The following is a 25,789-nucleotide window of genomic DNA, read 5'->3' as shown; positions in this document are numbered from 1 at the left end:
ACAGAATCGGGGACATTTATTACATTAATATATTTTTATTTAATTTTGAAGATTTTTATTTATTTGAAGCTTTAAAATGCTACTTTCTGAATTTCAAACATTTGGGTCAAATTATGGAAGAAATCGCTTTTACACAGCAACTGTCCAGTCTGGCTCATATTGTGGGGTGCGAAGCAGAAGACCCCCCTATATGATGGCCATCAAGAGAGGACCACAAATGAGTGAGCACTATCGTGCTTAAGTGCTCTTTACTCGAGTCGAGCAGGAGGATGCGCGGATGGGCTCCACTCAAGTAACGAGTATAATGGAAGTCAGTGGAAGACTTCCCGGAAACATGGTAGTGCCCACTCATCACTAGTTACAAGTACTGAGCACCTGAGCATGGTAGTGCCCACTCATCACTAGTTACAAGTACTGAGCACCTGAGCATGGTAGTGCCCACTCATCACTAGTTACAAGTACTGAGCACCTGAGCATGGTAGTGTCCACTCATCACTAGTTACAAGTACTGAGCACCTGAGCATGGTAGTGCCCACTCATCACTAGTTACAAGTACTGAGCACCTGAGCATGGTAGTGCCCACTCATCACTAGTTACAAGTACTGAGCACCCGAGCATGGTAGTGCCCGCTCATCACTAGTTACAAGTACTGAGCACCCGAGCATGGTAGTGTCCACTCATCACTAGTTACAAGTACTGAGCACCTGAGCATGGTAGTGCCCACTCATCACTAGTTACAAGTACTGAGCACCTGAGCATGGTAGTGTCCACTCATCACTAGTTACAAGTACTGAGCACCTGAGCATGGTAGTGCCCACTCATCACTAGTTACAAGTACTGAGCACCTGAGCATGGTAGTGTCCACTCATCACTAGTTACAAGTACTGAGCACCCGAGCATGGTAGTGCCCACTCATCACTAGTTACAGGTACCGAGCACCTGAGCATGGTAGTGCCCGCTCATCACTAGTTACAGGTACCGAGCACCCGAGCATGGTAGTGCCCGCTCATCACTAGTTACAGGTACCGAGCACCCGAGCATGGTAGTGCCCGCTCATCACTAGTTACGAGTACTGAGCACCTGAGCATGGTAGTGCCCACTCATCACTAGTTACAAGTACTGAGCACCTGAGCATGGTAGTGTCCACTCATCACTAGTTACAAGTACTGAGCACCCGAGCATGGTAGTGCCCACTCATCACTAGTTACAGGTACCGAGCACCTGAGCATGGTAGTGCCCGCTCATCACTAGTTACAGGTACCGAGCACCCGAGCATGGTAGTGCCCGCTCATCACTAGTTACAGGTACCGAGCACCCGAGCATGGTAGTGCCCGCTCATCACTAGTTACAAGTACTGAGCACCCGAGCATGGTAGTGCCCACTCATCACTAGTTACAGGTACCGAGCACCTGAGCATGGTAGTGCCCGCTCATCACTAGTTACAGGTACCGAGCACCCGAGCATGGTAGTGCCCGCTCATCACTAGTTACAGGTACCGAGCACCCGAGCATGGTAGTGCCCGCTCATCACTAGTTACGAGTACTGAGCACCTGAGCATGGTAGTGTCCACTCATCACTAGTTACAAGTACTGAGCACCCGAGCATGGTAGTGCCCACTCATCACTAGTTACAAGTACTGAGCACCCGAGCATGGTAGTGCCTGCTCATCACTAGTTACAGGTACTGAGCACCTGAGCATGGTAGTGTCCACTCATCACTAGTTACAAGTACTGAGCACCCGAGCATGGTAGTGCCCACTCATCACTAGTTACAAGTACTGAGCACCCGAGCATGGTAGTGCCCACTCATCACTAGTTACAAGTACTGAGCACCTGAGCATGGTAGTATCCGCTCATCACTAGTTACGAGTACTGAGCACCCGAGCATGGTAGTGTCCACTCATCACTAGTTACAAGTACTGAGCACCCGAGCATGGTAGTGTCCACTCATCACTAGTTACAAGTACTGAGCACCCGAGCATGGTAGTGCCCACTCTTCACTAGTTACGAGTACTGAGCACCCGAGCATGGTAGTGTCCACTCATCACTAGTTACGAGTACTGAGAACCCGAGCATGGTAGTGTCCACTCTTCACTAGTTACAAGTACTGAGCACCCGAGCATGGTAGTGTCCACTCATCACTAGTCACGAGTACTGAGAACCCGAGCATGGTAGTGTCCGCTCATCACTAGTTACCAGTACTGAGCACCTGAGCATGGTAGTGTCCACTCATCACTAGTTACAAGTACTGAGCACCTGAGCATGGTAGTGCCCGCTCATCACTAGTTACGAGTACAGAGCACCTGAGCATGGTAGTGCCTGCTCATCACTAGTTACGAGTACTGAGCACCCGAGCATGGTAGTGTCCACTCATCACTAGTTACAAGTACTGAGCACCTGAGCATGGTAGTGCCCGCTCATCACTAGTTACGAGTACAGAGCACCTGAGCATGGTAGTGCTCGCTCATCACTAGTTACTAGTACAGAGCACCCAAGCATGGTAGTGCCCGCTCATCACTCGTTACCAGTACTGAGCACCTGAGCATGGTAGTGTCCACTCATCACTAGTTACGAGTACTGAGCACCCGAGCATGGTAGTGCCCGCTCATCACTAGTTACTAGTACAGAGCACCCAAGCATGGTAGTGCCCGCTCATCACTCGTTACGAGTACTGAGCACCTGAGCATGGTAGTGTCCACTCATCACTAGTTACGAGTACTGAGCACCCGAGCATGGTAGTGCCCGCTCATCACTAGTTACTAGTACAGAGCACCCAAGCATGGTAGTGCCCGCTCATCACTCGTTACAAGTACTGAGCACCTGAGCATGGTAGTGCCCGCTCATCACTAGTTACAAGTACTGAGCACCTGAACATGGTAGTGCCCGCTCATCACTAGTTACAAGTACTGAGCACCTGAGCATGGTAGTGCCCGCTCATCACTAGTTACGAGTACTGAGCACCCGAGCATGGTAGTGCCCACTCATCACTAGTTACAAGTACTGAGCACCCGAGCATGGTAGTGTCCACTCATCACTAGTTACAAGTACTGAGCACCCGAGCATGGTAGTGCCCACTCTTCACTAGTTACAAGTACTGAGCACCCGAGCATGGTAGTGTCCACTCATCACTAGTTACAAGTACTGAGCACCCGAGCATGGTAGTGCCCACTCTTCACTAGTTACGAGTACTGAGCACCCGAGCATGGTAGTGTCCACTCATCACTAGTTACGAGTACTGAGAACCCGAGCATGGTAGTGTCCACTCTTCACTAGTTACAAGTACTGAGCACCCGAGCATGGTAGTGCCCACTCATCACTAGTTACGAGTACTGAGCACCCGAGCATGGTAGTGTCCACTCATCACTAGTTACAAGTACTGAGCACCCGAGCATGGTAGTGCCCACTCTTCACTAGTTACGAGTACTGAGCACCCGAGCATGGTAGTGTCCACTCATCACTAGTTACGAGTACTGAGAACCCGAGCATGGTAGTGTCCACTCTTCACTAGTTACAAGTACTGAGCACCCGAGCATGGTAGTGTCCACTCATCACTAGTTACGAGTACTGAGAACCCGAGCATGGTAGTGTCCACTCATCACTAGTTACAAGTACTGAGCACCCGAGCATGGTAGTGTCCACTCATCACTAGTTACCAGTACTGAGCACCCGAGCATGGTAGTGCCCGCTCATCACTAGTTATGAGTACAGAGCACCTGAGCATGGTAGTGCCCGCTCATCACTAGTTACGAGTACTGAGCACCCGAGCATGGTAGTGCTCACTCATCACTAGTTACAAGTACTGAGCACCCGAGCATGGTAGTGCCCACTCATCACTAGTTACGAGTACCGACCACGTGAGCAAGGTAGTGCCTGCTCATTACGAGTGCTGAGCACCTGAGCATAGTAGTGCCCGCTCATCACTAGTTATGAGGACTGAGCACCCAAGCATGGTAGTGCTCACTCATCACTAGTTGCGAGTACTGAGCACCCGAGCATGGTAGTGCCCGCTCATCACTAGTTACGAGTACTGAGCACCCGAGCATGGTAGTGCTCACTCATCACTAGTTACAAGTACTGAACACCTGAGCATGGTAGTGCTCACTCATCACTAGTTGCGAGTACTGAGCACCCGAGCATGGTAGTGCTCGCTCATCAGTAGTTACAAGTACTGAACACCTGAGCATGGTAGTGCCCCCTCATCACTAGTTACGAGTACAGAGCACCTGAGCATGGTAGTGCCCGCTCATCACTAGTTACGAGTACTGAGCACCTGAGCATGGTAGTGCCCGCTCATCACTAGTTACAAGTACTGAGCACCTGAGCATGGTAGTGCCCCCTCATCACTAGTTACAAGTACAGAGCACCTGAGCATGGTAGTGCCCGCTCATCACTAGTTACGAGTACTGAGCACCCGAGCATGGTAGTGCTCACTCATCACTAGTTACAAGTACTGAGCACCCGAGCATGGTAGTGCCCACTCATCACTAGTTACGAGTACCGACCACGTGAGCAAGGTAGTGCCTGCTCATTACGAGTGCTGAGCACCTGAGCATGGTAGTGCTCACTCATCACTAGTTACAAGTACTGAGCACCCGAGCATGGTAGTGCCCGCTCATCACTAGTTACGAGTACTGAACACCTGAGCATGGTAGTGCTCACTCATCACTAGTTGCGAGTACTGAGCACCTGAGCATGGTAGTGCTCGCTCATCACTAGTTACGAGTACTGAGCACCCGAGCATGGTAGTGCCCGCTCATCACTAGTTATGAGGACTGAGCACCCAAGCATGGTAGTGCTCACTCATCACTAGTTGCGAGTACTGAGCACCCGAGCATGGTAGTGCTCGCTCATCAGTAGTTACAAGTACTCAACACCTGAGCATGGTAGTGCCCACTCATCACTAGTTACGAGTACTGAGCACCTGAGCATGGTAGTGCTCGCTCATCACTAGTTACGAGTACTGAGCACCTGAGCATGGTAGTGCTCGCTCATCACTAGTTACGAGTACTGAGCACCCGAGCATGGTAGTGCCCACTCATCACTAGTTATGAATACAGAGCACCCGAGCATGGTAGTGCTCACTCATCACTAGTTACGAGTACTGAGCCCCCAAGCATGGTAGTGCCCGCTCATCACTAGTTAAGAGTACTGAGCACCTGAGCATGGTAGTGCCCACTCATCACTAGTTACGAGTACAGAGCACCTGAGCATAGTAGTGCTCACTCATCACTAGTTACGAGTACTGAGCCCCCAAGCATGGTAGTGCCTGCTCATCACTAGTTACGAGTACTGAGCACCCGAGCATGGTAGTGCCCGCTCATCATTAGTTACGAGTACTGAGCACCTGAGCATGGTAGTGCTCACTCATCACTAGTTACGAGTACTGAGCCCCCAAGCATGGTAGTGCCTGCTCATCACTAGTTACGAGTACTGAGCACCCGAGCATGGTAGTGCTCGCTCATCACTAGTTACAAGTACTGAGCACCCGAGCATGGTAGTGCCCGCTCATCACTAGTTACGAGTACTGAGCACCTGAGCATGGTAGTGCTCACTCATCACTAGTTAGGAGTATAGAGCACCCGAGCATGGTAGTGCCCGCTCATCACTAGTTACGAGTACCGAGCACCTGAGCATGGTAGTGCCCACTCATCACTAGTTACGAGTACTGAGCATCCGAGCATGGTAGTGCCCGCTCATCACTAGTTACGAGTATTGAGCACCCGAGCATGGTAGTGCTCACTCATCACTAGTTACGAGTACCGAGCACCTGAGCATGGTAGTGCCCGCTCATCACTAGTTACGAGTACTGAGCACCTGAGCATGGTAGTGCCCGCTCATCACTAGTTACGAGTACTGAGCACCTGAGCATGGTAGTGCTCACTCATCACTAGTTACGAGTACTGAGCACCCAAGCATGGTAGTGCCCGCTCATCACTAGTTACGAGTACTGAGCACCTGAGCATGGTAGTGCTCACTCATCACTAGTTACGAGTACTGAGCACCCAAGCATGGTAGTGCTCACTCATCAATATTCATAATGTTTATTATGTGGGTCAGTTATTTTATATTTTGATAGATTAGACTTTTGAATCAGAGTCTATGCCAAAAATGTTTCTTTTTATTTCTTTATTTTTTAAGGGGAATCTGTCAAAAGGTTTTAGCATTATGATGTCAGGGTAGAAACCCTGATTCCATCAATGTCACTTTATTGCTTACTGCAGTTTTGACACAATCACACTTTTCTATGCTGGAGATCTACCAGTTCTCTGAATTCTTCATAACCTTGCCCACATCACTGATAGGCAGCTTTCTGTGTACACTGAACATAGAGAGAAAGCTGCTATTCAGTGTTGGGGGCGTGACTAGACTACATGGGAACAAGTTTACTAGTTATCTAGTGATATTCTGCTACTGATAAAAAAAAAAAGTGATTTTTGTCAAAACTAGAGCAAGTGTCGCGGGTGGGGAGGACACCGCCGCTGCTGGTCGCTCGCCAACGCTCGGGTCCGGCGCTGCTGCTGCTGCTCGGTGGCTCGAGCGGCGCTCCTTGCCCGTGAGTGAATGGGATGGTTGGTTTGGGGGATTTAGTCCGTGACGCCACCCACAGGTTGTGGTGAAGATAGGCACCACCGCTGCTGGTGACGGGGATCCCGGGAGCGATGGTAGGGAGCAGCTGGGATGTTGTTTTCCCCCTCCGTGGGTAGGGGTCGGTGGTCCCGGCGCCCGGTGATGTGACGGGGAGGCTGGGTTGGTGAGGTGCAGGGACAGTGCGGCGCGGTGCCGGATGGCACGGGTGTACTCACTCAGTAAGAGATGCACAAAGTCCTCGGTAAACCAAACGGCTGGATGGACGGGTCCCTTAGCCAGCTGCAATGTCTCTCCCCGGACAGGTGATGGTGGCTGTCTTTCCCTGCACCTTGATGTTCTCGTTTGACTACTATGGATCTGACTCGCCCACCGCAGGGCTATGGGACACCCGGTGCCGGGCTGGACTAGTCCGGTGGTAGTCAGTGGTGGCTGGGCCCGGCTCCGTGGCCCTGGTGGGTGTCAGTAGAATATGTGGCTTAAGTTAAAGTTTGTGTTCGTGACGCCACCTGTGGTATGCGGCTAATAAGCCGCCGCTGCTGTGTGAGGCCTCCGGGATGATGTTATAGCAGCAATGGTAGTACTGCTCCCCACAGGTGGAGCAATGCCCGGGGCACGGTTGGTGCTTGTAAGTGTCTATGCAGATGAAATAACTGAGGCAACTTCAGAGGTGCAGTTCAAGTTCTTTTACTCACAGTTCTTGTCAGGGCAGGCAGAACCCTTGGACTGCTGGGACCGCTGTCAGGGACCTCCGTCTTCTGGTTGATTCAGAGTGTGAAATCCGGTTCCCTCTCTTTAGTGTCTCTTTTTCTGCTGTCTTCACTAGCCTTGCCTTAGGTAGATGGACTTGGCTTGGCCTCCATTACAGCCTCCAGGCTGGGGGGTCACCTGTCGGCTGATTACCCCTTTTCTGAAGGTCTGCTCTGGGTTCTGGCCCTGGGAGCTTGCAATTCCCTGGGCCTCGGTTTTTACTGTCTGGAGACTGTCTTTTCGCTCCTCCAGTTTCTAGGGACCGTCCCCTGTCGCAGCTGATCACTCCACCGATGTCACTGTGGACCAGGCCACCGCAGCCTGCAGCTACTCGTAGCGCCTCTGGGCCCTCGGCTTCGGTACCCAACAAGGACAGCTCGTGGTACCTACAGGACTACCCGCGGCCCTGCGACCCTTTCTTTCTTTCTCTTCTTTCTCCTCCTTGCCTGCCTCAGCAGGCCTCCTCCTCCCTCCTTTCTCTCGTTCTTCTCCTCCAACTACATGCTGCTTCTCTCCCTCCCTGAGGTAAACTGAAACTAACTTGACCTTCCTTTCTCTATCTGCTCTCTGGTCTCCTCCCACCTCCCCAGTTGCTAAGCTACCACCCTATGGGAGCAGGGATGGGTCTTACAGCCCCTCTCAGCATGCAGCATGGGAGGGTTGCCTGCCACTTTCCCTGGTCCTGTGTGTCCCTAGCAATGGGTGTAGTGTGGATTTACCAGGGGACCGGAGTTCACTCTCTTCCTCTCCCAGAATGGGGCATCACACCGCTGATGGGGTGCAATGACCTGTGGCGGCGGAAGCCTCAGGGGCGCCACACTCCCCCACAGCAAATCCCAGCACGTCCTCGGGCTGAAAAACAACAAAAACATGTGGAGAAACTGCAAAAACATTTTTGTATGCAATAACATAAAACAGTAAAACATTTCTTCCCTTTATGGGAGGCACATATCATAAACGTTGCAAACTTCTTATAAAGAAAACTCTAAGTGTGCACTTCCAGTCCATTGCACGGTTCAGGCAAATCCCCCATAATTCTGGTAGGGGGCACAACGGGTGCAACTAATTACATTTTTGGCTACAACAAGTCCAGTAGCCCGGCAGTTCGTTTCTTTCAATCAAACAAAATGACATAATCAACCAGCCATTAAGTCCAATGGCCTGGTTACATAGGACACATAAACAACATACCAGCCACTAAGTCCAGTGGCCTGGTATGACATGCCACATACACTTCCACCGGGGCCCACATTCCAGTTCAGTGGCCCGGTAGCACATAACATGGGGGGTGACGTCTTCAAAAAGAATAAGGGGCAAAACACAGCAGGAAAGGGTGTCGTCTTCGCAAAGAATGAGGGGCAGACAGGGGCTATCTACAGTTCAGCATCTCTTCATCTTTACTTGTAGGGATTCTTCTCCGGCTCCCCACCTGGCAGCAGGTAGACAGCGGTCAGCACAGTCTGCGTCTGCTGGTCTTGGCGGGCCGCGCCTGGCATGGCGGCGGCCTGTATTGGAGTCGCTGCTGCGGCGTGGATGGGCGCCGCTCCGGCGGCAAAATCTTGGCGGGCCGCACCTGGCGTGGCTGCGGCCCGGATCGGCGTCGCCGCGCCGGGCGTCCCTCCAGGGACCGCGGGCATGGCAGCGGGGGTTGGGGCACCCGCGCCGGCAGGGGCATTAAATGACTCACCCCTCAGTAGCATCTCCGGTGTTCTGGCGGTCGCTGCTCCGCGCGTCGCTTGCCGGATCTGCTGCATCACCTTCGCTGCGATAAGGTACATTTTCTTTATCTGCTGGTCTGGCATTTAGACTCTCTCTGCCAGCCTGCCAGCTTATCTAGTCGCCATTTCTTTTTTCTTCCGCTTTCTATGGCGGGCACCGCTTCGCGCGCTTTTCTTGGACAAGGGGGCGGGGCTTCTCTTCGCGCCCTTTCTTCTTGCACGCCCCCCTTCTTCCCGCTCTCAGCAGCGCTAATGGCGGCGGTTTCTCAGTAAAGTACACAGTCTGTCACACGGTTCTTCAGGCGCACAGTACCCGGTGTGACCGGGCACGAAATCCTGTTCGTGACGCCAAAGTTGACTCGCCCACCGCAGGGCTATGGGACACCCGGTGCCGGGCTGGACTAGTCCGGTGGTAGTCAGTGGTGGCTGGGCCCGGCTCCGTGGCCCTGGTGGGTGTCAGTAGAATATGTGGCTTAAGTTAAAGTTTGTGTTCGTGACGCCACCTGTGGTATGCGGCTAATAAGCCGCCGCTGCTGTGTGAGGCCTCCGGGATGATGTTATAGCAGCAATGGTAGTACTGCTCCCCACAGGTGGAGCAATGCCCGGGGCACGGTTGGTGCTTGTAAGTGTCTATGCAGATGAAATAACTGAGGCAACTTCAGAGGTGCAGTTCAAGTTCTTTTACTCACAGTTCTTGTCAGGGCAGGCAGAACCCTTGGACTGCTGGGACCGCTGTCAGGGACCTCCGTCTTCTGGTTGATTCAGAGTGTGAAATCCGGTTCCCTCTCTTTAGTGTCTCTTTTTCTGCTGTCTTCACTAGCCTTGCCTTAGGTAGATGGACTTGGCTTGGCCTCCATTACAGCCTCCAGGCTGGGGGGTCACCTGTCGGCTGATTACCCCTTTTCTGAAGGTCTGCTCTGGGTTCTGGCCCTGGGAGCTTGCAATTCCCTGGGCCTCGGTTTTTACTGTCTGGAGACTGTCTTTTCGCTCCTCCAGTTTCTAGGGACCGTCCCCTGTCGCAGCTGATCACTCCACCGATGTCACTGTGGACCAGGCCACCGCAGCCTGCAGCTACTCGTAGCGCCTCTGGGCCCTCGGCTTCGGTACCCAACAAGGACAGCTCGTGGTACCTACAGGACTACCCGCGGCCCTGCGACCCTTTCTTTCTTTCTCTTCTTTCTCCTCCTTGCCTGCCTCAGCAGGCCTCCTCCTCCCTCCTTTCTCTCGTTCTTCTCCTCCAACTACATGCTGCTTCTCTCCCTCCCTGAGGTAAACTGAAACTAACTTGACCTTCCTTTCTCTATCTGCTCTCTGGTCTCCTCCCACCTCCCCAGTTGCTAAGCTACCACCCTATGGGAGCAGGGATGGGTCTTACAGCCCCTCTCAGCATGCAGCATGGGAGGGTTGCCTGCCACTTTCCCTGGTCCTGTGTGTCCCTAGCAATGGGTGTAGTGTGGATTTACCAGGGGACCGGAGTTCACTCTCTTCCTCTCCCAGAATGGGGCATCACACCGCTGATGGGGTGCAATGACCTGTGGCGGCGGAAGCCTCAGGGGCGCCACAGATCCCCAACGGTAGTCCGCTCCCCGGTGTATGGATGCCGGAGGAGCCCGTTTGCCCGCAGGCGCTGGCCCTTGGGTCTCTAGCCTTAGGCGGTAGCTGTATACCCTCACGGTGTGGGCGGTTGCCTTCTATCGGGTCTTTGGCTGTTAGGAAACCCCTGGGGATCCAGTCACACTCAGATTTGACTATTGTCGGCGGCTCCAAGCCTGGTCGGGGTCCGATGGCCCTGCCTGTGTGTGCTGACTTCACTTCGCTCCCCGGTCGGTACCGGCAGGCCAACGCCCGACCCCGGTCCTACGGTTCCGCGTTGCTTCACCACTCCTGCAGACGGCCACCACCGTCTGCCAACCTTGCTGTCAGTGCCTGGGCCACAAACCCAGACACCCAAGTGTTTACTCCTCAAACTTCAACCTCCAAAACTCAACTGTCACCCACCTCCAGGCCTGTGAACTCCTCGGTGGGTGGGGCCAACCGCTTGGCTCCGCCACATCTGGTGTGGACATCAGACACTGGAGGGAGGCAACAAGGGTTTTGTGTTTGGCTGGTGTCACTGTCTAATGGGGGTGAGGGTGTGTGAGTGTTATCTGTGATGACCTGGCTAGTCCAGGGCGCCACACAAGCAGCTCAGTAAGTGACACATGGCTGGAAACAGGGTCTCTGGCTCTACAGTTCTCTACAGTTCTCTGCTCTCAGATTAGGCGGCAAAAAACTGATGAGTTCACTTCAAATGAAGATTAGTAAGGGGTGAGTTTTTATCTTTTTTTCTCTCCACTTTTCACTGTATTTTTTAGCCCTTTTACGGGACTTGAAAATCTGGTCACTTGTGCCACTTGTTCTATATACTGCAATATCACACTATTATAGTATATATTGAAAATGATGGTGTCCTGTGAAGCTCAGCATGTCCCATGAGCTGAGAGCAGGGTGGGGGTAAGTCAGTGATGGGGGCTCTGGCAACCAAGCCATTTAAATGCCTCCATCCGTTATTGACAGCAGCAACTAAACGGTTAAAATGCAGCGATCCGAGTGAACTTCAGTTGTAGCTTTTTACAGACTTCTGTATAACTCCCGAGCCTGAATCCTGGAGCAGACGAACACATATGTCCATATGCACCAAGGGGTTAATATTGTAAGTGGTCATATACAGGATGTGCCTCCATACAATGTGCTGCCATATGGCTCTATTATGCAGAGATGTTGACCAGAACCCATAGATTGACCATGTATTCCCAAAAGTCCTTCGCGAAGATGTTTGTCGATTTTTCTTTACCTAATTTTCAGCTTTGCCCAACACCTGGTCGTCTAATGGTTAGACGGAGACCTGGAGAGGCGTACAAGCCAGTGTCTTGCACCCACTGTGAAATTTGGTGGAGGATCGGTGATGATCTGGGGATGCTTCAGCAAGGCTGGAATTGGGCAGATTAATCTTTGCAAAGGAATAAATCAAGCCGCATATAAGGTTATCCTGTGAAAACAGTTGCTTCCTTCTGCTCAGGCAATGTTCCCCAACTCTGAGGACTGTTTTTTCCAGCAGGACAATGCACCATGCCACACAGCTAGGTCAATCAATGTGTGGATGAAGGACCACCATACCAAAACCCTGTCATGGCCAACCCAATTTCCAGACCTGAACCCCATTGAAAACCTCTGGAATGTAATCAAGATGGATAGTCACAAGCCATCAAACAAACAAGAACTGCTTACATTTTTGCACCAGGAGTAGCATAAGGTTACCCAAAAGCAGTGTGACAGACTGGAGGAAAGCAGCCAAGACGCATGAAAGCTGGGATTAAAGATCATGATTATTCCACAAAATATTGATTTCTGAATCTTCCTGAGGTAAAACATTAATATTATTGTTTCTAAATGAGTATGAACTTGTTTTCTTTGCATTATTTGAGGTGTCAAAGCACTGTTTTGACTGCATTGTTTTGTTATTTTGACCAGTTCTCATTTTCAGAAAATAAATATAAAATGTATTGCTTGGAAATTAGGAGACGTTGTCAGTAGTTTATAGAACAAAAGAACAATTCACATTTTACTCAAAAATATAAAGAGAAAAATCAGAAAAACTGACAATTTGGAAGTGGTCTCTTCATTTTTGCCAGAGCTGTATATTTGTATTTTTTAATAGCTAAAACCTTTTTTAATGGCATTCTCCAATTTGGAAAATTTCTACTTGCTTGAAGGATTCTAGTTGTACAGGAGAAGTTTTCAAGCCACGCGCCTTTGTGATGTCACTTCCTGCTCTACTGTTATTGGTTGAAGCTACACTGACCTCATCGACTTCCTGTTCTTCCTGCTCCTGCAGAAAGAAGAATGGAGAAGAGAGTCTCAATGTTACATGAAAAGGGCACTTTGATTGGATTAAACAGTGATTCTTCCATGTCTGGGCTTGTGAGCTCATCTCCTGCATCACTAAACCCAATATTAGGGAAATTGTTCTAGTTATCCCTTGTGTACATGACTGTGATGATACAGGAAAGTCAGTCAAAGAGACAAAGTGATTAAAGGGTTTATCCGCTTTCGGAAGATCCCGGTTTCTGAAAGTAGTTTGTTAAAAAAAAAAAAACAACTAACCGTGCTTACCTCACCTTTCCTGGGTCCAGTGCTCATTCTCTTGCGCTGCTCCTGGTATCTGGTATTTGTTGCAACATTGATATAAGAATGACAGTGTTGCAGCTAATCAGTGACCCCAACGATTCTGAAAGGGGCATCCATCTACGGGGCAGAACCACCGACATTATTTATCAGCTGTAGCGCTTTTGACATGACAGGAATTGTGCAACCAATAACAGACACTTGGAGAAGGCGCAGAGATTTAATGGTGGACCTGGGGAGGGTGAGTAAAGCACCATTTATTTTTATTGTTTTTATAAAAGCACTCTACACACCCAAGGACTAGGATTTTCTTAAAAGGCACAACCCCTTTAATTAAAGTTTTGACCCCTACAGAACATAGGTAAGGGTCCAAATTTTCAGCTCCCACCAATTTTGATATTGAGAAATATCTTCGTGATATGATATCACTTCCTACAGTGTGAATGTGACGCCCTGGACACAGGGGTCACAGGTCACAACATCACCACATACACCCCCCCCACACTAGAAAGGTACCATCAGTCAACCATAAAGACCCGATTGCCTCCCTCAGTGTTAGACAGACACACCAGGTGGGCGGAGTCAGGTAGAAAGACACGCCCCCCGAGGAGTCTGCTGGCCTGAGGCAGGAAAACACAAACAGTTCAGTGTAGGCAGTCTGTAGAGTGCAGTACAGTGGAGGGGAGTGACGTACAGTTCTGCTTGGGGCCTGGCTGGAGCCTAGGACCCCAAAACAGTCAGGCAGGCAGATGGCAGTGACCGCCTGCAGGAGACCGGGAACACGACCAGCGGAACTGTAAGGGACTGGGACAGGGTAGTGGCCCGCCGGAACCGAACTGGGGACCTAACTGGATACCGGAGCACCAGGCAGGGTACTCACACCCCGAACTAGGCTATATGCCACCACCATAGTCGAATTAACTGATTGCGGTCTGGACCTCAGGGGTTCATTCCAACCAAAGTCCCGTTTGACGGCAACAGCCCAACCTGTCCGGATAGTAGCCACCGCCAAAGGCCAGAGATCCAAGGGCCAGCGCCTGCGGGAAAAGGAGCTCCACCGACATCTACACGCCGGGGAGTGGACTACCAGTGCTCAGGCACAGTGGTCAAACTACACATAGGTGAAGGAGAAAGGTGGACATTGCCAACCTGACTAGGAAGCTGCACCCGGCTGCGAGCCCCGTTCGTACCTTCCTTTGGTTTACCAGTGACTCTGTGTGGTTTAATCGTGAGTACACCAGTGCCATCAGGCACCGCACAGCGCTGCACCGCAACCCTGCGCCCTGCACCCCGGCCCTCGCACCACCGGGCCCCGGGACCAACATCCCCTACCCACGGAGGGGTCAACACCTAGCTGCGTCACTACACCGCTCCCGGGAGTCCAAGTACCTTCACCGCAGCGGTGGTGTCCACCATCACCACAACCCGTGGGTGGCGTCACGAACAATCATCCCAAAACCAAACACCCACATTCCCCCGAGTGCAACGCCAACCCCCTTGCAGAGCGACGTTACCCCCAGGTCCGTGAGAGGCTCGAGCCACCACCCGTAGAACGCGAGCACGGATCCGATAAGCTTGGCGGCCGCAGCCGAGGCCGCGGGGCGGTACATGAACAGTTAGACTATTATAACCATCAGCTCTGGTGCCCACCATGCCAGGGCTGACAGGACAACAGGTGGCTTTAGGACCAGTATGGGGTTGTGGCTAGAGACTGCGCATCACTACTGCTGTGTCAGGGCCATCCCTAAGTTAAATGTGGACAGCATCTTGCAGGAATTAAAGGGTTAAATGAGTATTTGTTAGGGCCAGGTGGACGGGCAGACCCAGGAGGTGGATCCACTGGGCCGAACTCCTTGATGAAGGTAAGGGGTCCGGTAGCTGGAGCACTACGGGTAGCAGGACAGTCCGTGCACAAGAGTAGAATGGAGAAGTCCCTGGGACCACGGAGTCACTGATGGTAGTCCGGGTGACGGAGCTCAGGTTCGGAAGCCGAGATGTTGTCAGGCGGAGTCCGGAACCGATGGAGCGAGAGGACGGGTCACCACAGGGATCAGAGATGGAACGGACTGTCAGGATGGCAGATAGTCAGCGTTCGGGGTTCGCGATTCGGCAGGACCGGATGGCGAGGCAGGACCGGCTCTAGAAGAGAGAGAGGTGAGTATCTCACAGGAATACAAGGAGACCTGACTCCTAGCTTGGGAAACACGAAGAACAGGCCCCGCCCACTTGGACACTAACCCCTTTATACCCTGTACCTGTGTGCTCAATTTCCTGTCAGTGGACGCTGGCCCTTTAAGAAAGGGTCAATGACCGCGCGCGCGCCCTAATGCGCATGCGCGAGGCCCGGGTGCCAGAAGCCAGGGCAGGGAGCGGTGAGGAGGAAGCAGGAGAGCCGGGCTGGGGCTGAGTAGCCGACGGGCGCCGGGAGCGGGGACCAGGACGCCTGGGAACCGCAGGCAATGGAGGCTGGAGACCGGGGAGCGGCGGACGCCGGACAGAGGAACCGGGGAGCGACGCAGGGAAGCCGGGGAGCGTGGCAGGTGAGCCGGGGAGCAGAGCAGGGGACCCGGGGAGCGTGACAGTACCCCCCCCCCCCCACGCCCCCCTCCCCGCAACCGGGACAGGAAGGCACGGATCAGAGACGTACCCACATTCTCCCGGGGTTCCCAGGACCTATCCTCAGGACCATACCCTGCCCAGTCCACCAAGAAGAACTGTCGGCCCCGTACGGTTTTCATGGCCACGATATCCCTTACCGCATAGATGTCGTCATCGGCAATAGGAGGAGGAGCCGAACTGGCAGCAGCGGAGAAGGGACCAAGGACAACCGGCTTGAGCAGGGAGACGTGGAAGGAGTTGGGTATCCTCATCGTGGCCGGGAGCTGCAGCTTGTAGGAGACCTCATTGATCTTGCTGAGGACTTTAAACAGCCCGATGTAGCGATGTCCCAGCTTGTAGGATGGTAGCTTCAATCGGACGTACTTGGAAGCAAGCCAGACGAGATCTCCTGGAGAGAAACACGGAGGGTCCAGACGCCTCTTGTCTGCGTGTCTCTTCATCCGCAGAGAAGCACGTCCCAGGGACGCCTTGACTGAGTCCCAAATCGTTGCAAAGTCACGGGCTACAGCATCAGCAGCAGGGACATCCGAGGAAGAGGATACAGGCAATTGGACGGAAGGCTGAAGTCCGTAAACGACATGGAAGGGAGAGCTGGAGGAGGACTCACTGACGTGGTGGTTATGGGAGAATTCAGCCCAAGGAAGAAGCGTGGACCAGTCGTCCTGATGGGCGTTGACGTAGTGACGTAAGAAGGAGGTCAAGATCTGATTGACCCGTTCCACTTGGCCATTCGACTGAGGATGGTAGGCTGAAGAAAAGTCCAGAGTCACTCCCAGATGTTTGCAGAGAGCCCTCCAGAAGCGGGAGGTGAACTGAGTTCCTCTGTCGGACACAATGTGTGATGGAAAGCCATGCAAGCGGAAGATGTGTTGTATATAGGCGTCAGCGAGTTCCTGGGCAGAGGGCAGTCCAGCCATAGGGACGAAATGAGCCATTTTAGAGAACCGATCCACCACGACCCATATGACTGTGTGTCCGGAGGACAGTGGCAAGTCCGTTATAAAGTCCATCGCAATGTGTTGCCACGGAACTGAGGGTATAGGCAGAGGCAGAAGACGGCCATATGGCAGGTGTTTGGGCGTCTTGTTCCTGGCAGAAGAGGAGCAGGCTGAGACAAAAGAAGCGACATCCGTCCGAAGGGATGGCCACCAGTAATGACGTACAATCGTACTCCATGTTCTCTTCTGACCAGCATGACCGGCTATTTTCGAGGCATGGCCCCAGTGTAACACTTTTTGCCTGTCAGTCTCAGAGACATAGGTCTTCCCGGGCGGTATCTGGGCCAGGGTGACAGGAGTCACCGGAATGATTTTACTAGGACAGATGATGGGCTGGGATGTCTCCTCCTCCTGCTCCATGGGCATGAATGACCTGGACAAGGCATCTGCGCGTACATTCTTGTCCGCGGGTCGGAAATGGAGCTGGAAATCGAATCGGGCAAAGAACAAGGACCACCTGGCTTGCCGTGGGTTCAGTCGTTGAGCAGACCGCAGGTATTCCAGGTTCTTGTGGTCCGTGTAAATAATAACGGGGTACACTGCTCCTTCCAGAAGGTAGCGCCATTCCTCCAGAGCCAGTTTGACTGCCAATAGCTCTCGGTCACCGATGGTGTAGTTGCGTTCAGGCGCTGAGAAACTCTTGGAGAAGAAACCGCAAGTCACCATCTTCCCGGAGGAGGACTTCTGCATGAGCACTGCTCCGGCTCCCGAGGAGGAGGCATCCACCTCCAAGGTGAACTGTCGGTTTAACTCCGGACGGTGGAGCACAGGAGAGGAGGCAAATGCTCGCTTCAGAGAGCCAAACGCGGCGTCGGCCGCAGGTGACCAGTCCTTTGGATTAGCCCCCTTCTTGGTCAAGGCGGAGAGAGGAGCAGTCAGAGCCGAGAAGTGAGGGATGAACTGGCGGTAATAGTTGGCGAATCCCAGGAAGCGTTGGATTGCCTTTAGTCCAGAAGGAGGAGGCCAGTTGAGAATGGAAGAGACCTTCTTCGGATCCATCTGCAGTCCGGTATCGGAGATGACGTAACCCAGGAAGGGAAGAGAAGACTGCTCGAAGACACACTTCTCGTACTTGGTGTACAGACAATTCTCCCTCAGTCGTTGTAGTACCAGCTGCACGTTCTCTCTGTGGGTCTGGAGGTCCGGAGAAAAGACCAGGATGTCATCAAGATACACCACCACACAGACGTAGAGAAGGTCTCGGAACACGTCGTTCACCAATTCCTGAAAGACTGCTGGTGCGTTACACAGGCCGAAGGGCATCACACAGTATTCATAGTGCCCATCGCGAGTATTGAACGCGGTCTTCCATTCGTCCCCAGAGCGGATGCGGACCAGGTTGTAGGCACCCCGAAGATCCAACTTGGTGAACACACAAGCTCCTCTAAGCCGATCAAACAATTCGGGGATGAGCGGCAGGGGGTACTTGTTTTTCACGGTGATTTGGTTCAATCCCCGGTAGTCTATGCATGGGCGTAGGTCACCTTCTTTCTTCTTAACGTAGAAGAAGCCTGCTCCAGCAGGAGAGGAGGATCTCCGAATGAATCCCCTTGCCAGGCTCTCTGAGATGTAAGTAGACATGGCCCTTGTTTCGGCAGGAGACAGCGGATATATCCGTCCTCGAGGTGGTGTAGTTCCCGGGAGCAGGTCGATGGCACAATCGTAAGGACGATGTGGCGGAAGTACCTCTGATTCCTTTTTGTCAAAGACGTCCGCGAAGGACCAATAGGCCGAGGGCAGTCCCGGTAGGGACTCTGGAACCGGAGGTCGTCGGATGGGTTGTATGGTCTTCAGACAGTTCTCATGGCAAGAAGAACCCCATCGGGTGATTTCACCAGTGCCCCAGCTGACTGACGGTTCGTGTGTCCTTAACCAGGGGAGTCCCAGCAGAATTTGATGGGACATGTGTGGGAGGACGTAGAGAGCGATGTTCTCGGTGTGCAGGGCACCGATACGCAGTTCGACCGGCCTGGTGATCCACGAGATGGTGTCAGAGAGGGGTCTTCCATCCACAGAGGCAATCACGAGGGGTTTGTCGAGTGGAGTAACAGGCACCTGGTACTTGTCCACCGTGGCCTGCTGGATGAAATTGCCTGCTGCCCCAGAATCGAGGTATGCCTCGGCCGTGAACCGCGTCTCTCCCGTTGTCACTTGAACAGTCCACGTAACCGGGTCTGAGAGAGTCCCAGCACCTAGGGTGGCCTCTCCTACCAACCCTAGGCTTTGGAGTTTCCCGGCCTCTCTGGACAGGAGCGTAGAAGGTGTGTGCCCTCTCCGCAGTAGAAGCAGAGGCCCTTGGCGAGCCGCTCTGCTCGGCGTTGTTCAGACTGCCGCACACGGTCGATCTGCATGGGCTCGTTGACGGAGACACCAGATGCCGGTGACTGAAGTACGGCGGGCTTCTGCGGAGGAGAGGAATGCCGTACAGGACGTCTCTCACGGGACACCTCTTTGGATCGCTCCTGAAAGCGAATGTCCACTCGAGTCGCTAGGGTAATCAGGGCATCCAGGGTGGACGGTACATCACGACCAGCCAGCTCATCTTTAATTCGACCCGAGAGTCCTTCCCAGAAGGCGGCGGTTAGAGCCTCGTTGTTCCACCCGAGTTCCGAAGCCAAGGTGCGAAAACGGATGGCATATTGACCCACCGTCAGAGTCCCCTGACGTAACCGGAGAAGAGATGAGGCAGACGCGGAGGCGCGTCCGGGCTCGTCAAAGGTGCTACGAAATGCCTGCAGGAACTCCTGGATGTTCGTGGTCACAGGGTCCTCCTTCTCCCACAAGGGGTTCATCCACGCCAATGCCTCACCCTCTAGATGGGACATCATGAAGGCGACCTTGGCTTGGTCGGAGGCAAACAAATGCGGCAGCTGCGTGAAATGGAGGGAGCATTGGTTTATGAATCCCCTGCAGGTCTTGGGATCTCCGGCGTACCGGGGTGGTGAGGCCAAACGAAGCCTGGAAGCATCCGAGGAGGCTGCCACGGGAGCTGGAGCCGTGGATTGTCTAGTGGAAGCCCGAGATGCTGAAGATGTAACCGACGCTTGTAGCGTGTTCAGGCGGGCGTCCACAGAAGACATAAAGTTCAGCATGCGGGTCTGAGTCTCACGCTGGCGTGTGAGTTCTTCCTGCAAGGCCGCTAGTGCTTCGGCGGGATCCATGGCCTGTTCTTACTGTTAGGGCCAGGTGGACGGGCAGACCCAGGAGGTGGATCCACTGGGCCGAACTCCTTGATGAAGGTAAGGGGTCCGGTAGCTGGAGCACTACGGGTAGCAGGACAGTCCGTGCACAAGAGTAGAATGGAGAAGTCCCTGGGACCAGAGTGAGAACTACTAAGGGGGCCAGTCAACAGAGTGGGGTCTACTAATGGGGCCATCATACAGAGTGAGGGCTTCAAATGGGGCCAGCATAAAGAATGGGGGCAACCAAGGGGTCTAATATACTGTATAGACTACTGTGGAGGCCTTTATACAGTTTGTGGACTACTGGGGACCAATGTGACGCCCTGGGCAAGCCAGGGGTCACAGGTCACAACACCACACGCACCCCACATTCCCTGCAGGTACACCTAAGTCAAACAAAAATCCTTGTTGCCTTCCTCCAGGAGCTGGTGTCCACACCAGGGGGTGGGCCAGGCGGTTGGCTCCGCCCACCGAGGAGTTCACAGCTCTGGAGGCGGGAAAACCAGGCAGATAGAAGTGGGAGTTCAAAGTGAGAGGAAGTGGTAGAGGAGCTAAAGTAAGAGCAACAGAGAAAGTGACAGCAAGCAGCCTGAAGTTAGTCCGGGTGTGTGCCCCGGACTGAGACAGCAAGGTTGGCAGACGGCGGTGATCGTCTGCAGGCGAGACTGATTGGAGGTTGCCGAAAGGACCGTGGACGGGTGGTGACCCGGCGGTACCGGAGCAGTATACGAAGATTAGTCAGCACCAGGGCAGGGGCCTTTCGGATCCCGGCAAGGCTAGGAGTCGCCATAATTTGCCAAATCCGTCAGTGAAGGGGACAACTGTCTCCCAACAACCAAGTTCCGTTTGAAGGCAACAGTCCGACCGTAGAGGGGAGACACCGCCACCGCCAAGGCACCAGTTTCCCAGGGCCAGCGCCTGCGGGCAAGAGTGGAGCTCCTCCGGCACATATCCAAGCTGGGGAGCGGGTTACCGGTGGGAACCCATCGCAACCAAACAACAACACATAGGTGCAGGAAAGAGACCATCACCGTCGCCTGCAGGGGATATCAACAGTGCAACTGTCTGAGGGACCCGTCCAACCAGCCGTTTGTTTACCGAGAACTGTGTCGTGTTGACTGGCTGAGTGAGTACCTCCGTGCCGTGCGGCACAGCGCTGCCCCTGCACCTCCACAGGCCCATAGCCCGCCTGTCCACCATCCCAACCCCATCACTGGGCCCCGGGATCACCAACCCCTACCCACGGAGGGGCAACACAACAACTGGCTGCTCCACACCATCACTCCCGGGATCCCCAGCCAGAGCAGCGGTGGTGTACACTCAATCACCACAACCGTGGGTGGCGTCACGGACAATAAACAATCCCCACACCCAAACCCCTTTCACTCACGGGCAAGGAGCGCCGCTAGAGTCCCCGGCCCAGCGCTCGAGCCACCGAGCAGCAGCAGGCCGCGGCAGCAGCGGCAGCCGGACCCGAGCAGTGGGAGAGCGCGGCGTCCCCTCCTCCGCCCGCGACACCATCATACAGTGTTAGGGCCAATGTGGGTCCACCATATAGCTTAGGGGCATGATAAAATGTGGGGGCTATTGTAGGGGCTATCATACAGTGTGGGGGTTACACTGGGCCATTGTACAATGTAGGGGCTACTAAGGGTCCATTATACAGTGTTGGGGCTACTAAAGGGCCATTATACAATGTGGAGGCTACTGTAGGGGCTATCATACATTGTGGGGGTTACACTGGGCCATCAAACAGTGTGAGGGCTACTCTGAGGCCCATTATACAGTGTGGTGAATTTGGGGGCATTATATAGTTTTGAGGACCTTATACTGTGTTGTTGTGCCATCATACTATGTAGAGGGGGCTGTGGGCCCATCATACTGTGTAGAGGGGAGATATGGGGAGTCGGGACATCATACTGTGTAGTAGGGAGCTGTTAGGACATCATATTGTGTATATGGTAGCGGTGGGGACATCCTATTGTGTATAAGCGAGCTGTAGGTCCATGATACTGTGTATAGGGGAGTTGTGGGCCCACCATACTGTGTATAGAGGAGCTGTGGGTCCACCATACTGTGTACAGGGGAGCTGTGGGCCCACCATACTGTGTACAGGGGAGCTGTGGGCCCACCATACTGTGTACAGGGGAGCTGTGGGCCCACCATACTGTGTATAGAGGAGCTGTGGGTCCACCATACTGTGTACAGGGGAGCTGTTGGGCCCACCATACTGTGTAGAGGGGAGCTGTAAGGACATCATACAATGTAGAGAAGAGCTGTGGGAACCTTGTTCTGTGTATAGGGGTACAGTACAGGGTAAGCCTCAGATGACCTTATTAAATGTTAGGTGGGCACTTATTATAGGTGCACTTAAAGTACTGTGACTGTCAGAGGGGCACATATTGAGCATTATTACTTTCTAAGGGATAAAATGTGAGCATCATCTGTAAGACACTCTCTACATCTGTGCTGTAATACCTTGTATGGTCCACAGGACCAGTATCCACCACTATATGACACCGTAAAACTGCTGTTACTCTTTGTATAGTGTTTACTTTCAGATAGAGCAGTTTTACCTATTATTGCAGTTCACCCCTATGGTTGTAATCAGGGTTGCCTGGATAGGAAACCACTCAGAAGTTGAACCCCTAGATATGCCTCTGACTAGTCCTTTAAATGTCAGTCTTGATGAACTGTCTACTAGAGTAAGATGCGCCAAAGTCATGAAGTGGTGTGCTCCTCATCATGAATTTGGCACATCTGTCAGCTTCTGCATGCCACTCTACAAAATGTACGCTGGCCAGGGACTGGTGTACATTTTTGTTATAATTTACGCCACTTTGGAATTTGTCATGTATGCTCGATGACAAAACTCTACTATCCGAAATCCGACTAGTTTTCTAAAAGTTGACCAGGATTGGCACAATTGGCACTAGTGATAGGGAAACCCCAAGATATCTAGGATCGATGGGACTAATCGGATTTAAGAAAAAAGATGGTTCCAGCCCGTATCTGATCCCGGATAGTGTATATGGCTGGACACCGATCCCCATATAAGTGTATGGGGACCAAAAACCGGTGTAGCGCACCTGAGCCATCAGGAGCTACAGGAAACTGCATCCTGTCAAAGATGCAGGGCCTACCCCCAGGAACCCAGAAGACCAGTGCCGGTAACACCAAAACACTCATACAATCCCTGTTTTCCTCTTCCCCAAAACTGGTGACAGGCTTGGGTTGGACCCAATGGATGGCCACTTAGGGGTGGAACCGATCTAGTCCACTAGACGACATGATAGAGGGATTAGAGCATGCATGCTATACTTACCGAGTCTCTGGCGCTGCTCTCATTCCTGCTTTACATGAGTCGATCTATCGTGCGATAGCACGAGTGATCGTACCCGCCCCCGTCGTTTTTGCGTCATGGGCAAATCGCTGCCCATGGCGCACATACTCATTTAACCCCCGTCACACGCACTTACCTTACGGACGACCTCGCTGTGGGTGCCGAACGTCCACTTCCTGAAGTGGGAGGGACATTCGGCGTCACAGCGACGTCACACAGCCGCCGGCCAATAGAAGCCGAGGGGCGGAGATGAGCGGGACGTAAACATCCCGCCCACCTCCTTCCTTCCGCATAGCCGGCGGGTGCCGCGGGACGCAGGTACGCTGAGTTCATCGTTCCCGGTGTGTCACACGGAGCGATGTGTGCTGCCCCGGGTACGATGAACAACTGGCGCCATTTTAAATAAACAATATTTTGAAACTGAGTGACGAGTACACGACTCATGATTTGTGAGCGATACTGCGTCGCTCAGAGGTGTTACACCAGACGACATCATGAACGATGCCGGATGTGCGTCACGAAAACCGTGACCCCGACGATGCATCGAACGATAGCTCGTCTCGTGTAAAGCACCCTTAACTGCTTCCTGACCTCTCATTCTACTTCCGCGCCACTCATTATAGCTCATGCATATTCACTGCTTCTCCCGCCCACCGGTGTCTGTTATTGGTTGCAGGACCCCCAGCTTGTGAGACAGCGCGTCTGGCTACTTGCAATCACAGACCCTGTCTGTTCACTGAAGTTTGGAGTAAAAGTAAGTAAATAAATTGTGGTAGGGTCCCTCCATATTATGATAACCAGCACAGATAAAGCATACGGTTACAGGCTATACTTTTGACACTGCGCGGATTTGGAGTTTTATAGGCTAATAATTACAAATTACCCAAACACTTTGCTACATTTCAGGCAATTTTTTTTTGCATAAATCTGATGAAATCTGTTTGACGATTTTGGGGTCCCAGTATCTGAATGGCGTATTTTTTCCCCATCGCCCGTCAGGTTTTCTGCATGCGACACGTGAGATGATCTATTGCACATTTTATGGACGCTGTCGCTTCATCCTTCACAACGCCCGAGTCCTTATGGCACAACTTGTGATAAAATGTAAAATGTTTGTTCTACATTGCTGCCAATCAACTCCGGCGAGTCATTTGTTTCGTGTCTTCGGGGGTGGGGGGGGGGGAGAAACAGCTAAAGGGGCTTTTATTCTTTTCTTTATATCTACATTTCCGAACATATCACTTATTAAAATCTGGTTGTTGTGACCACTGTCACTGCTACTGAAGTCTGCTTTATTTACTCCAAAATCTGATTTGTTTCATTTTATTACTGTGTTTGTGGAGTAACGGATATCAGATTCTGGAGGGTAGGGTTGCTATTTACCAGGGAAGGAGAGATGACTCTGATTCGGTCTGCAGACCCGTTTTTCAGTCCTGCTTTGCCCCGGGGCTTCAGAAAAAAAAAAAAATAAAATTACTGGCAATAACTGCTTCAACTGCTTTGAATAACATATACAACTCAGAGAGCATAAAATTAGCATAAACACGGCAATCGCTCTCCACGGCGGATACAAATAAGCAGACCGAGGGCTCAGCTGTGGCCTAAGACGAAAAAACCTGGGGAATGGGAAATTGAATTTTTGTCAATTATCGGGGCTTTTAATTATAAAATGTTGCAGAAAATAAAGAAATGGAAAAGGAAGATCCAGTCTTTTGTTCAAGTCGTAGAATACAAGTGATTTTATACTGTCTGCGAGACCCCGGGAAGACACTTCATAAGGGCGAAATCTGTGGGTAGGTTTTCTGTATGGATGGGTCTTACGATTGATATCACGACTTGTTGGTTCCTTATTCCAAAGATTTTTGGGTTGTTACAAACTCCCTCATCCTGTCTCTCTAATGCCAATGCGACACTACATGGCACTGTAGCACCCAGGGGGTTCAGGTCGTGTCTAGTCACCGGGCCAGTACGGAGAGTCTGGGATGTCACGGGTAGCCTGGCCGGTTGCGTGCCCACGAGGTGTCCACAATAAAAGGGTATGGGATAGGAGGTGCATGGATGATTGTCATTATGCCATCGAATAGCCGCCGCTGCTGTCCCCATCCTCCGGGGCTGCTGGTAGTAGCAGCGAGGATGGTTTCGTTCCCCACAGGTGGAGCGGGCCAGAGGAGTATGATGAGGGGAATAGTAGTGGCGGTGGCCGTTGGTAACGAGGCGCGGGGCACCGATGCCGGTAATAAGACTCCGAGTTCGGCGCTGCGGTTCCAGGTGTCTTTACTCACAGTTCTTTAAGTAACCCGGTTGCTGCCGCTGAAGTACTGGCCACCGCTGTGATGGGCCTTGTCGACCTCGGATAAGTTGGAAGAAGCCAACGGTGTTTGGAAATTGTTCTTTGTATGAGTTGCCCTTCCAGTAGTGAGGAACCCGGGCT

Source organism: Anomaloglossus baeobatrachus, chromosome 3, assembly GCF_048569485.1.
Source record: "Anomaloglossus baeobatrachus isolate aAnoBae1 chromosome 3, aAnoBae1.hap1, whole genome shotgun sequence".
Classification (NCBI taxonomy): Eukaryota; Metazoa; Chordata; class Amphibia; order Anura; family Aromobatidae; genus Anomaloglossus; species Anomaloglossus baeobatrachus.
The sequence above is the reverse complement of the archived record's forward strand: the minus strand, read 5'-3'. Positions refer to the sequence as shown.